Consider the following 14,982-nt stretch of genomic DNA (forward strand, 5'->3'; position numbering starts at 1 on the left):
AGGATGAGAAAGGATCTATAAGTAAGGTTATGGACATGGTAAGATGAGTGCCATATGGAATCATTATTGACATGTGATATCTCACATATGTTGTAATCATTGGAATAACAAAATGATATGATAGAAATTCAAAAGGAACATCTGTTCTATTATTGCTTTCTACCTGATTCCACTTAACCTCGATAATATTGTTCTAATAATTGATAAATATGTTTAATAATATTATATTATTGATATAATAAAAGTTTGTTTTAATAATGATTATTATCATAATATAATAATAGTATTGGTTTGGTAATCAATAAATATTTTATTTTCCAAACTCTATAATATAAAACTAAATATAAATCAATCATACATGCCACGTGTAGGCTTATACATTGCATCAGGAAACGAAGTTCAAAACTATGGTTTTCCTAAACATATGTTTTTGAGATAATTTCTTTGATGCAGCTGTTTCACATCCAACATTATAAATTATATTATAGTTATATTATATTATAACCATATAGTATTATATATTATATTAAATATATATCATAACATATTATAATATTATAATTATATAATATATAATCAATTATATTATAATTTATAATGGTGGATGTGAACAGCTGCGCATCAAAGAAATTATCTCAAAAACATATGTTTAGGAAAACCATAGTTTTGAACTTCGTTTCCTGATGCAATGTATAAAGCTGCGTACACATACTTGTGCTTCCAACCCGCACCAAGCACGCTCCTCCCTTGTACCGCCCACGTACCACCATCGCACAGCAATCGCTCCGCCTCCGCTCACTACTCGCACCAATCATGAACGTTACGGGAGATGGTAGATCTTCTCGCGTTCCCCGGTTGAACCATTGTTGCTCGCCGGTCGATCATGAATCGCTCTGCTGGAGTGACGTTCGGTCTTGGAGCGGAACGAAAGTCTGTACGCACCTTAAGCCTACACATGGCATGTATGATTAATTTTTCTGCTAGAACAGTTTTTTACTTTCTTGCCCTATTACCATAGGTAAGGAAAGTATAAATTGCTTCCGAAAAAAGTAAGGTACCCAAAATTCTATATTTCTATATGTTTCAAGTCCCCTGAGTCCAAAAAACTGGTTTTTGGGTATTGGTCTGTATGTGTGTGTGTGTGTGTGTGTGTTTGTGTGTGTGTGTGTGTGTGTGTGTGTGTGTGGTGGTGTGTTGTATTAGCTGCGTGCCCATACTCGTGCTTCCAACTCGCACCGAGCACGCTCCTTCCTCGTACCGCCCACGTCACCATCGCACAGCAATCGCTCCGCCTCCGCTCTCTACTCGCCCGATCATGACGTTACGGAAGATGGTAGATCTTCTGCGTTCCCCGGTCGAACCATTGTTGCTTTGCCGGTCGATCATCAATCGCTCTGCTGGAGTGACGTTTGTCTTGGAGCGGAACGAAAGTCTGTACGCACCTTATGAGTGTATGTGCGTCTGTGTACACTATATCTCATCTCCCAATTAACGGATGACTTGAAATTTGGAACGTAAGGTCCTTTCACTAGAAGGATCCGACACGAACAATTTCTATCAAATGCAATTCAAGATGGCGATAAAATGGCGAGAATGTTGTCAAAAACAGGGTTTTTCGTGATTTTCTCGGAAACGGCTCCAACGATTTTGATCAAATTCATACCTAAAATAGTCTCGATAAGCTCTATCAACTGCCACAAGTCCCATATCTGTAAAAATTTTAGGAGCTTCGCCCCATCAATGAAGATAGATTCCCAATTATCAGGCTTCAGATACAATTGAAACGAAAAAAAGGAGTAGATTGAGCATGAAAATCTCTACAATTAATGTTCAGTAACATTTTCACCTAAAATTGAAAATAAGCTTTATTCGAGAAAATGTGGTTATTCAATGCAAATTATTGTTGATTCTATTAATCATTCACTATGAATAGCTACATCATATCTAGCTACATTTGGACTGTTGTATAAATTAGATTGGAAACCGTTTTGGGCTTATAAGCCTGTGGTACTTTCTGTAAGTGTGTAATTCTGAATGAGTAAATAATAGATAAATAATTTTCATCACAACTATTGTAATTGTTAATGAAGTACTGGATAAATGAATCTTGATGGAAATAAATTCATTCAAAAAAATTGATAATATAACACCTATTGCTTCTCTCATAGATAAGTATGATAAAAATGTGGCATTGAATAATGGCATGGATTGGGGAGGCTGGTTTTATCACAGAAATGAATTATATTTTTTTTACTCATGTTCATTGTATAGGAGGATTTTTATGTTTATTTTTTTTATTGTTACTCATCAGCCATGGAACATTCATATTCAAATTTACCACCTTAAACATTATGACATGCAAAATTGATAAAGAGGAAATTATTTTAAAAAATAATTACTTATCATAGAGATTAGATAAAACATGATAGGGATTGAAAATTAGAATGTATATAGGTTAGGTTAGGATAGGTTAGATAAGAGGTGGCCAGGCATGTCTGATCATTCACATTCTCAGAGGGTGCAGAACCATCTTCTCCTATCTGCTGAAGTTTTCTTATAAACCTCTTCAGATCGCATCCGTTTATAAAAAAATGTAGCTGAGAATCCCTTTATACCATCTTTCAAAAATATGGATCTTTATGTGGGAAATAATGAGAAACTAGCGCCCGGAAAACTTGTACCACCAAATAGTTAATGGTTCTCAAAACAAACTTTAGCTGGATGCACACCTGAGGATTCAAGATGCAGCATTTGCATCAGATGTATGGTTTGAATGGAAGAACTCACACACACTGAATCAGGCATGACATGAACGGTGTGATAAGTCAATCTCAATAAGAACAGAACTTTGTATCACAAAGCCGTGCTTCCTCAGGTGTGCTTAGCCTTAGCTTAATATGATGCCTATATTTTCATGAGAATTATCGAACGATCAGTATTTACATTTATGGACTTCCATGTGCTCAGTTGTGCAGCAGTCCAGTTTTGTATTTTTGAATGCTGCTTGCCGGGAATGAATGGTATTATCCTTGCTGCTGATTTTCCATGCATATTTAAATTTAGCATTTCGAGCTCAACGACCCAGTTGGACATTGTTTGTACTCATCATGATCAAGAATTGAAATTTTGTGAATGAGTAGAGAGAGAATTAAAAAAAAAAACAGATCTACCGATGGCTGTTGGATGATGCAATTATAACAGCTGATATGTCTGTGTGTGGCCAGATCACAAAATAATATTCTCCCATAAGGATTACATGCAAACTTGAAGGACTGTAGGGAAGAGTCTGAAGTTGATTTATGAATTTGATAAACCTTGACTGAACATAACGAACAAAACTAAGAGAAATCATCAAATTCGGTGCACACATAAAAAAAGTTATTGAACATCAAAATTTGAGGCTTGATTTATTTATATGGATGCAGTGGTTCAATAGACAATCTTGGCAGTCCATCCCACTGCCACCTAGTGTTACATAATTTCAGTGAATATTATAGGAGAGAAGAAACTACCCCTCTGTTTAGAGGGGTAGTTTCTTCTCTCCTATAATATCCACTGAAATTATACTGCTATAAAATCTCTTTTCAATCCTTGGTTGGTTAGGAGCTTCCTTTTTCTTTTATTCATTTATTTACAATGCAAATGACACTAATGTCATTTGATAAATAATTCTCATTGTTGTTGTTGATCTAACAATTTCTTCCAGGTTTCAGACTGGACAGACAACCAGTCCACTTTTTTCAACATATTTGACCTCATTATTTGATGTAAATTGATTTTTTCAAATGAGAAGGTGGTCATGTGATACATGGTTCTGATGAAGAATTCCAAGAGAAAAAAATGGTGAAAACCGCCCATGATATATCAACCACTATAATTTTTTTGATGTAAAAGTTAACCAGCTGAAATCATGTGTCAGGGCATGTGATAGGTCCCAAATAGCCTCAGCTGATGTTATGAATGAATGAATGGAAAAACTGAAGTAATTGCATGCAATTAATTCTTCTGCTGACTAAATAATGATAAATCATAACAAAATGTTCTCCTACAGTTACCCGAAAAAGTGCTCATTCCCGCATCATTTATAGTATGCAAAATACCTTATTCGCACACCCAGTGCGGGAATGTAGATTTGAGTGCGGCAAAGTACTTTGCTGCACTCCAAATTTGCAACATAACAACACAAAATAGTTAACATGCTCTATGATGGTAGAGTGCGGCAAAGTGAAAGAAATGTTGGTAAACCTTAATATGTTGCTGGCTGAAATTTTTGTTAAACAGCTAATTATTATTGCTAGATATTGGATAATGAACAGTAAATAAACAAAAGTTTTGATAGTATTCAATATCAGTATTTTATTTCTATTCAGTTATCATGAACGATTTTTTATGTGTGAGATGCCTATATTTTTAACTGGAATATATTGAAAACATTTCATTTTATGATCAAGAAATCAAGTATTTTCATATCTTTATTTACTTGGAAACGATCATTTTCATGATCAAGGAACCAAGTATTTTTATATCTTTATTTACTTTTGTGGTTAGGTTACTCGTGTCGTGTTGATGATACTAAAGCTGTGATTGTTATATTTTCAAAACAATAGTGTATCCATTAGGTTTGAAACATAAATATTTACACTTCAAAAAAAGTTATTCAGTTCTTCAACTCCTCGAAAAATCTCTACTCACATTTTCGTAGAACAACTATAATGAATGCCATTGATGTATTAGAAACAGAATAGGCTACAGAGTAGATGTTATTGAATACCGTAAACAAAAACACTGGATTTACAATATACTGTTTACTCAACAGTGACTTGAATAATTAAAGTTCAGCATTTCAGGTAAATGTAATGTCTATATAATTATTAATCACGTTTTAAATGATGCAGTATAACCTTAATTATATGTTTCATGCGGCTACTTGTCACTTGGCCAGAAAAACACAAAGGCCAAATTGACACGTTTACCAATGTATTTACAAGAAAAAACAAGCTGATACTATATTTTTACACTAATTGTGTATAATATATCATTCAGACTCAAACTTGAGGATATTTGGAACTGGAATAAATAGTACACATGAAAATTCCATAGAATGGTCAGGTTAGACTTAAGTCTGTCCTGAGGGCTGATCACTAGCCTAATCCTTAATCAGTCCTGGGCATATTAGCTTATTTATTCATTCACATTAATAGAAAAATTAAAACATAAGCTTACAGCTTCGATCGCATGAACAAATTAATCAATAAAACGAATTAATGGGCACCGTATGAGCAAAGTTTTGGTGCAAAACTTTTGTGTTTTCGGATAGGAAGATATTAAACTGTTAGTCATGGGTGAAGACCAATGTGACACAGCACACCTTTCTGGTCGCAGTGTAGAATACTCCTATTCTGCAAGATCAAAAGACAATTGTTATTATGGTGTTACACTAGGGTAGGCCAGAACAAAATACAAAAATGAGGACTCCAAATATCCTACCCGGGGTGGATAATGTTAGCCTGTATACAGAGGACTTTGAAATTCAGAAGGTTATCCACAAGAATATATGTATTGAAGAATGAAATGATTTACAACTGTGACGACCAAAACAATATTCTGGGACTAGTGAATATTGAAATATAAAATTCAAAAAACCATTGGTGGCAGGCAAAGATTCATAGGTCACTAGACCAAAGATCCGAAGCCCGGAGGAACATCTAACAATATGTGAATTCTGACTCAGTTGGGTTGTAAATCCAACCGAAAAATTGAGTGGACTGTATTGTGTTTGAGATGAAGAAAAATAAAACGAGTTTCCTAACTAGATGTTCTAGGTCAAGACACTGCCAGTATTCACACAATGTACACTATGAAAATTACACCTCTGGTGAATGATGTAATGTAAGTTTGTAGAAGAAAAATAAAAGATTGAAATTGAAATTGTATTGTTCATTGATGTAAACCTTGACCTCTCCAATATGATGTAAGGAACTATGTGTACTAATGAAAAGATTTGAATTAGGCACACATTATTTATTGTGCTAACTTCTTCTATTGTGCTTATGCTAACATTGTAAGAGTACTATGAGAACTCAATTGGTTCTGCCAAGATCAATGCCAAACTCGCAGCTTTTGAAAATCAACAAGAACAGAAGAAGCAACCGCCAGTGGTTTAAGCTGCACCTGTGCAACCACAACAGTTTTGACACACCAGATTGTTAGCACTTGTTTACCTGACATCCCCCTTCCACGTTTCGATGGAAGCTCTAATAATCGGTTAACTATCAAATCACCTTTACCAGCTTAGTTGTCAATAATCAGTCACTAACTTGATGACACTTTGGGATATCATTATCTCCGTCAAGTTCTTTCTGGGGAAGCCCTCAACCGTATTTCAAATTCTACTGCTGGGAATTTCACTTTAGCTTGGGAATTATCAACCCAACGCTATGATAACTCTTCGCTTATTGCGGAAACACTCATTTCAGCTGTCCTCAATCCACCGAGACTCGACTGCCGCTCAGCTCAGTCTTGGCGTGCATTCATTGATGATACTAAACTAATATTGCTGCACTTGAAGCTCTTGCTTTGGACATCTCAGTACAAGACTTGATTTTAATTTGTCTACTTAACTGTTTCCTGCTCTGATAATTCCACAATCAGAGATTGGGAGAGATTCATTTCTACTATAGAAAAACTTTCCATTGACCATTTATGGAAGTCTCTCGAATCGCAACATAAGATTGTGCAAGCCTCATCACTTAATAATCAAAATAATTCTCAATCTATTGAATGTAACTCAGCATCCAATCAACCGAGCACTAGCAAACAAGTGACTCAATCCAAACCCACTAATTCTAATTTCAACACAACTAACAAACCTAATAATTCCAATAGGCCTACTTCTCGTCCTTTTTGTGGCAATGTCTCCCATAATGTTTTCAATTGCACATCATTCACAAAAATCCCAATTGCTGAACGAGTTAAAGCTGTCAGAAAGAAGAGCTGTCCCTGTTGGAATTGTCTTCACCCTTGGTTGAGATCACATACTTGTTCTGGAAGCTGTCAGACTTGCCATAAACCGCATCACACGCTTCTACATGGATCTCAGTTTGGTTTCAAACCGTCCAATCATGTTGTGGCATCGAACTATGCATGCAACCGAGTGCCGAACTCTCCTTCAAAACCCCATCACGTTCAATTCTGTGGGTATAATAGTCATGCTATATCTCAACAGCCAACCAGTCATTCCGACACTTTGCTTGACTCTCAAGCTGCGTACACATATACGCGCTTCCAACTCGCACCGAGCACGCTCCGCCCTCGTACCGCCCTCGTTCCTCCATCGAACCACAGTCGCTCCGCCCCCGCACCCATCATGAACGTTAAGGAAGATGTTACATCTTCTTGCGTTCCCTGGTCGAATCACTGTTGCTTCCTGGTCGATCATCAATCACTCTGATGGAGTGACGTTCGGTTGCGGAGCAGAACGAAAGTCTGTACGCACCTTTACTTCACTTCGCCGCAACCAGCACTATCTGTGTGCTGTTCTCACAATGGTCAAAATGCGCGCACACAGCGCGTCACACAGCCGTGTGACACACAGCCGTCTACACTGTGTTTCTTGCAGTCAGAGCCCAGCAATCACTGTAACTCTGCCCCCTCTCACTTATCAACATTGTCTTCTTCTGAATCCTGCAAGCAAGCAGTCAGTAATGCTCATAGTGCTCCTCAAATCAATATATTTGAGAATCATCAGTTGTGTGTTATGCCTACAGTGCAACTCATTGTCGTTGATGTCCATGGTCAGACTGTCTCCTGTCGAGCCCCATTGGACAGCGGTTCTGATAGTTGCTTCATTTCTTGCAAATTAGCAGCTTGTCTTCAATTATCTTCAACTTGTACGGGTAGTACAGTTCATACAGTATCTGGTAGCAATTCTACTCTCTCGAATCTGTCATCTATGGATGTATATTCACCTGACCGCACTTGGTCTCAGCGCAATAGCTGTATCAACACAGAGAAAATCACACCAGCATTCCACCGCTGGGACTGGATATTTCGAATTTTAATATCCCTGCCAACGTTAGGTTAGCTGATCCAACTTTTTCCCAAATCACAGGTGTTGATATTCTCTTAATGTTTCTCGATGACACCAGGTCAACTTCAATTATCTGAAAACTGTGTCTTTCAGTACTACAAATCGAGAGTACTTCAGTACGAGTCTGAGATGGGATGGATCCCCAAATAACCCATCCTAGACACAGTTTTCAATTTTGAAGTCACATGTTTCCAGGTGAGATCTGAAGTGATATTCTGAGTTGTAGAAACTCGAACTAAAACAGAAACATCAGCCTTGTTGGGCAAGGTTCAATTGCAGTACAGCTCATGTACTCTTGCAATGTTAGCATAAGCGAAAGAAGAAGTTAGCACAATAGATAACGTGTGCCTAATTTAAATCTTTTCATTAGTACACTTAGTTCCTTACATCATATTGGAGAGGTCAAGGTTTACATCAATAAACAATACAATTTCAATTTCAATCTTTTATTTTTCTTCTACAAACTTACATTACATCATTCACCAGAGGTGTAATTTTCATAGTGTAACATTGTGTGAATACTGGCAGTGTCTTGACCTAGAACGTCTAGTTAGGACACTTGCTTTATTTTTCTTTATCTCAAACACAATACAGTCCACTCAATTTTTCGGTTGGATTAACGACCCAACTGAGTCAGAATTCACACCGCATACCTGAGACTATTCACTACTCCACCATTAACAACCAGTCCGCATGTACATCCATCAAGAGCCTCAGAGAGGATAGCTTCTGAATACAAATTGAATAATGCTGGTGACAACACACAGCCTTGTCCAACTTCTTTTACGAACTTCTATTTCTTTTGATAACTCCTTATCCCATCAGACATTTGCTGTCAGGTTCCAGTAGAGATTGGCAATAATTCTGACATTCGTGTTGTCTAACCCAATTTGCTTTAAGATCTCCAGTATTTTGCATCAATGAAGCATGAAATATACATCCTCATCATTTCTTTGCATCTATGAACCAGGACTTTCATTTCTAACAAGGCATCCTTGTCAGTAAATTATGAAAGAAGAATTATCATTGTCATGATAGTGGAAAGGACCAAGATTATCTGTCGAGCGATAATGCTTGTTTATCAACAGCTGAGGCTGAGATAGGAGCACCGTTTTGTATCGCATATTTTCTGAAAAGGATTACTTATCTATATAAATGAAAATTGAGCCTCAAATTTTGACATTCAATGAATTTTTCATGTGTGTGTAAGGGATGATATTAACAATTGAAAATACAATAATTCTACAATTACTCCTGAGGATATGAGAAGAGGTTATTCTAACATTCTTAATATTCTTCCTTGATTTCACTTCAGGAACCATTGACTTTAATGTTATCCTACTATATTAAGCGAGCAATTTCTGTATATCTGTTTATATTTCTATGTTTTCAAATCTGATTATCTGGTTATTCATGTTCAACAGATCTCGAAAACGGCTCTAACGATTTTCACGTTTTTTGGAACATAGTAGGTTTATGAAAATTCGATTGCACTAGGTCTCATCCTTGAGAAAACTCGCTGAACGACATTGAAAGGATAATTCATCCTTGACTGAAACAGCTGAGACTTTCGTTGTCTGTGGATGGTGAAAAAAGAGCGAGTGATTCTGAGGAAAATCAATTTATTGCATCCCAATTTAATTCATAAGCTGACGTATAGCCAGCTGTAAAACATAAATACGATCATTTTAGAGAATTGTGTTCAGTTTATCTATTAAATAAAAATCGAGCCTCAATATTTGACATTCAATAACTTTTTTATGTGTGCACTGAATTTGATGATTTTTACTTTCCTTGCCCTATTACCATAGGTAAGGGGAGTTTTGCTTTCCAAAAAAATAGGTACCCCAAAAATAGGTGTGTGTGTGTGTGTGTGTGTGTGTGGTGTGTGTGTGTGTGTGTGTGTGTGTGTGTGTTTGTGAAAGGGGTCATACAGGGAGAATTATGCTCAAGCACAACACGAAACGGGGAGCGGTTACCAAACGGGGTGCGTCCGTTTCGTACCTCAGTGTGCATCCACTCAAAACGACTTCCAGGACTGTTCTGAATCCGAATTACTACTTTACACACTTTTTTCCAAAATCACCCCGTTTCGAATCTAGAGTTCACATACTTACGCTTACAGAAAAATCCACCAGATCCGCGCCACATTCGTCATACACACATTCATCATACACTCTTTCCGGTTGGACCTACTAAACGGGACTCTGAAGTGTGTATGCTCCATGAGTATGTAGCCTACGAAATGAGGTGATCTGAGTATGCCTTTTGAGTTAATATCCTACTAAATGGGGTACATAACCGGTATTTATCTTCACATATTGGTCTATTATGTTTTGAAAGTGGAAGTCTACAGGTTTTTTCTTTCAAATGAAGTCACTGAAAATTGGCAACACTGTCTATAATCAAGTCAATGAATACATTCAGTGATAACTTCTACTGCGAGATCTATATGGATTCTCTACACTCTCCACACCACGTGTTATACAGACACAGACACAGGATATCAATAACAAGCCCTATTCAAAAACATAACAATGATTCAAAAACCTCATACCTCTCCTTTGATGTTTCCAGCAAAACTAAGGGAGGGAGCTAGAACTCTCTACAATCTGAAGCAACATGGCGATTTTAGATTGTGCTCAGAATTCTAGAGGGACTTTCGATATGGTTCACTGTTCATTTCAATATAAGATTTTTTAAATTATTGAGACACTGACACAATATTGTTGTATAAGCTGTAAGGAATTAGTATGGAGTTTCCACAGTTTCAGATTTTTCACATGATTGTAATAAAGTTATATTACTGACAGTATTCACTTAAAATAAATAATAATTATGTTCAAAAGGGAAAACATAGGGAATAGTTGACAGAAGAGGAATGCTTTGTATTATAATTTCATACTATGTAGAATAATGAATTAACATTCAATTGTAATTAAAATTATAAAAACGAGATCCTTCAATAATTATCGAGGAACAAGAAAACTTCACACTGTATTATAAAATTGTAGAACGTGATATAATAAGAGTGTGATGTATCAGGAGTTCTCTATCATAGTAAGAGATCATAGTATCTAGAGTATATAATTATGCAATCTCCCTTCTATTCGGATTAGTAGGCTTTGTTCAAATTGAGAAGTTGCGCATCTAGCATGTTTGAGCAATATTTGTGCAAAGTTTCAAGTCTGTTGGAAAATTATTTTGAGCTGTAGTGTGATTTTACATCAAAATTTTAGAAAAATGCCCTCTCCTGAGCCCATCTGTGCACCTGATTAGAATTTTTCTTCATGAATCTATTTTTTTTCGTAGCTGAACAAGAAAGCTTCTCATGACTTTGCTGTGCAATGAGCGGTTAAAAAGTTCAAAATTTTTTGGGGGCCCCAGCTCCCTCAGGGGGGCAAATTTCTGAAAATCCTTTCTTAGTGGATGTTTTGAGGCTACCATAAACAATAATTGTGCAAAATTTCAAGTTTTTAGGCTCAGTAGTTTGGGCTGTGGTGTGATTTCAGTCTGTCGGGGCTTAGCCCAAACAGAGTATAAGGTTCTACTCATAATCAATCAGCTGACAAATGATTACACAGATGCCTGAGAAACCAGTCTATTTCTGTATTTCTATAGAATCTATAGTTTCAATCAAAGACCTTAAAGAGGTATGCATCTTTAAGGTCTTCGGTTTCAATATTCTGTTTTGCAGTCATGGTATTATTATGCGTGCCCATCAGTATCAATATCCTCACATTCGAGTAAACTAATATAATAGGTGATACTGTAATCAAAATGAACTTAATGATAGGGGAACAGAAGTTGGCTGAAGAATCAACTTACGCGATCTCTTGTGGCAAAATTTTCCACAAGAAAAGTTCATATCTCATTCATAGAAGCGCTAGTGTTTGTATTCATGTCAAAAAAAAAAAAAAAATTCTAAAACAAGATTATTTTCAAATTCAAAATTACGCGCTCTGCCAATTACTTTCTACACGGAAGCGCTAGTGTTCGAACTTCTGGTGCCCTATGCTGGAGAAATTATAATATTTTTGATTGTGAAAAATCAATTTTCATCAGATGAAAAGATTATCACGGAACTAGATGAATTATATCATATGGGATGCAAATTCAGACGTGAACTGAGTTTGTTAACTTTTGAAACAGGTGACATCAGGTGCTTGTACGATTCTCCAAATCATAAAGATTACTTTGGGCTGGTCATAGAGAATGGCGGATCATCAAATGCCAAAATCAATTTATAAGGCACGGATGGAGGGTAGAAGACGACAAGGCAGTCCACGCAGTTCTGTTTAGGGTAGTGAGGAGGTGAACATATCAGAAGTCCCCACTCCTACCCGCTTTGCTAAGGGGGTGGGGGTGGTTGAAAGGTACCATTTTTTGGTTTCTCGCATATAACTCGAAAACTATGCATTTTAGTTCTAGAAGAAATTGAAGCTTACATAATAACCTATGATATTGATCGAACAACGTTTTCTATATCTGTTTCACTTTTCGAGATATCCGCTCTAAAAGATGTGACATTTTTGAAGAAACACATTTTCCCTCAATTTTTTGCTTTTTTTGCTCTTATAACTTTTCTAATATCGATGGGAAAATCCATGCTGATCACGATCTTATAGAGCATAAAAATCTCTTCAATTTGGTTGATAAGTTTACGCACATCCACACGACTGTTGCAGCAGCTTCAGTGTTGAGTGTGAGATATTCAGTTATGCAAAAATAGACCAATTGACAAAGGAATTTGGAGAGAATGTTTTGAACATAATTTCTGACTTTGCAGCTTTGTTGTGACCAGTTAGGGGTTAAATATATCGAAAGTCCCCATTCCTATCCCTTGTGCTAAAGGGATGAAGGTGGTTTAAAGATACATTTTTCAATGTTTTGCTTATATGCTCATATCTTAAGAAGAACGGGTTCAACCGACATGATTAACAATTCATAAATGAAGCTTGATAAATTCTCTACAATATTCGTTTTGTAGTGATTTGTGATATCTCCAACAGTTTTCGAGATACACGCTCTTAAAACTGTAAAATTGTTAAAATAACAGCTTTTAATCCTATTTTTTGATGTTTCAGGGTCTACAACTCTCCAACAATGCATCATAAAAAAGTGTTAAATCAATATTATAGGAAATTATGTAAGCTCCAATTTCTTATGGAATAGTCATGTCTGTAAAATGCATAGTTTTCGAGTAATCTGCGAGAAACCAAAAAATGGTACCTTTGAACCACCACCACCCCCTTATCACAGTGGGTAGGGGTGGGTATTTTGATATGTTTACCTCCTCACTACCCTAAACAGAACTGCGGGGTCAAAAATTGTTTTCCAAACTTTTTCCTCTATACCCTTTTTTGAGCATTCATTGCCTGTACTATTCTTCTTCTTTTTCATACCCTTTTGCCGTTAAGCGTCGGGTTCCTTCAACCATTCTCTAAACTTTATACGATCCTGTGCCATTCTCTTTACTTCATTCATTGTCTTTCCTCTCCCAGCAGCTATACTCTCTCAGCCTTGCCTTTCGTTCATCACTCATCCGAGCTACATGGCCATACCATCCAAGGGTTTTTCGCTGAACAGTGGTAATCAGTTCCTCCTGTTTCAATGTTTCTCTGGCCTGTACTATTAAGTTATTGAAAATGTTAATAATATTCAATGGTTTTTATATAAGCCTGTTGCTTTTTGATAGAAGTGGGAGGTATTTTTGGAAAGAGGGTACTACTTTTAGTAGTACAATTCACATAAATATTTATAGCACATAGTTAAACAACGAACTATAAAATTTGAATATGATATAAAAATCTAGTGTAATAGATTAAGAATGAATTTTTAATACAGGCCATGAAACAGATTCATGTCTAAGAATTTCGTGTCATTGTACCTGCGACATCAAAACCGTCTTTCAGGTAGGCCTAAATCAACTATAAAACAGCAATTAAAACGTTCAACTGGAACGTAGGATAGATAGTACACGTTGAAAGCTTTTATTGTTCTGGCAAAAATTTTCGAATTATATGAGAATATTATTTTCTAATACATTCTTATCAAGTCTTCAATGCGTAACTTCTATCTCATTTTCAATTTGCTCCATTGCTTGAGCTACACTGGGATACATATTTTTCCAGCAGCCTGCACCTAGGCTTGTTACTCGTCGTAGAATAATAAAATGGACTTGACAATAAGGCAGCCTGAGATACAGACGTGTGATGAATAAACGAGAATTTGAATGTATGGTGGAAGAAGATTAGCATTGCACTACTCACCCAGCTGCAAGAAAATGTAATTGTGTTGGATTGGTTGACAGGGTCCAACTGGAAGGCGAAGGGATGACACCCTTTCGCTACGACTTTCACCAGGATACTGCTATGCTATGCTACCCCGGCGCTCATAAACCGACCTTGGTGCCAGGGCTACCAACACAACCAAGAACCGGGAAATTCACCCTTCCTCCTCAACCGCTTCCTCACCCAGTCTTCAACCCCCAACAGGTCCTGGAAAAGCAGCAGCAACCCCAGACTGCCTGACTGCCCGCCTGCCTAGCTAACGTCTGAAGATAACACTCGCAAAATAATATCGTCACTATACTTCCCTCCCCCCTCATCAGTCACAGCTCCCCCTCCCACAATCAGCATAAACAGCACGGCGCCGCATTTAACGATTCAAACTTCAATCAAAAACACTTTTCATTTTCATACACACTACCGATAAAAGGATTATTGCGCCTCTTTTCCCCCACACTCATCTTGGAGACGGAATTGAGAATTGGAGAGAGTTGATTCTCTCCTGATTCTTGATAAATACCATATCTACTTGGTAAATATTTTATAGGGATAATTCCCTATGCCTCCTTTTCTCTTGTGAATGATGAGTTGAAACGTTCGATT

At 36.8% G+C, this 14,982-nt stretch overlaps 1 protein-coding gene across 2 annotated transcripts in view; it reads right to left on the bottom strand.

Moving 5' to 3' along the window:
• LOC111054906 overlaps positions 1-14,538 on the bottom strand; it is a 544,055-nt gene extending 529,517 nt beyond the window's left edge. For both annotated transcript variants that reach the window (XM_039419914.1, XM_039419912.1), the window contains exon 1: positions 14,362-14,538. The gene's annotated coding sequence lies outside the window, so the exon portion shown is untranslated. The remainder of the gene's footprint in view (positions 1-14,361) is intronic.
• Positions 14,539-14,982: the final 444 nt, after the last annotated feature.

The sequence above is a fragment of the Nilaparvata lugens genome, chromosome 2 (genome assembly GCF_014356525.2).
Source record: "Nilaparvata lugens isolate BPH chromosome 2, ASM1435652v1, whole genome shotgun sequence".
Classification (NCBI taxonomy): Eukaryota; Metazoa; Arthropoda; class Insecta; order Hemiptera; family Delphacidae; genus Nilaparvata; species Nilaparvata lugens.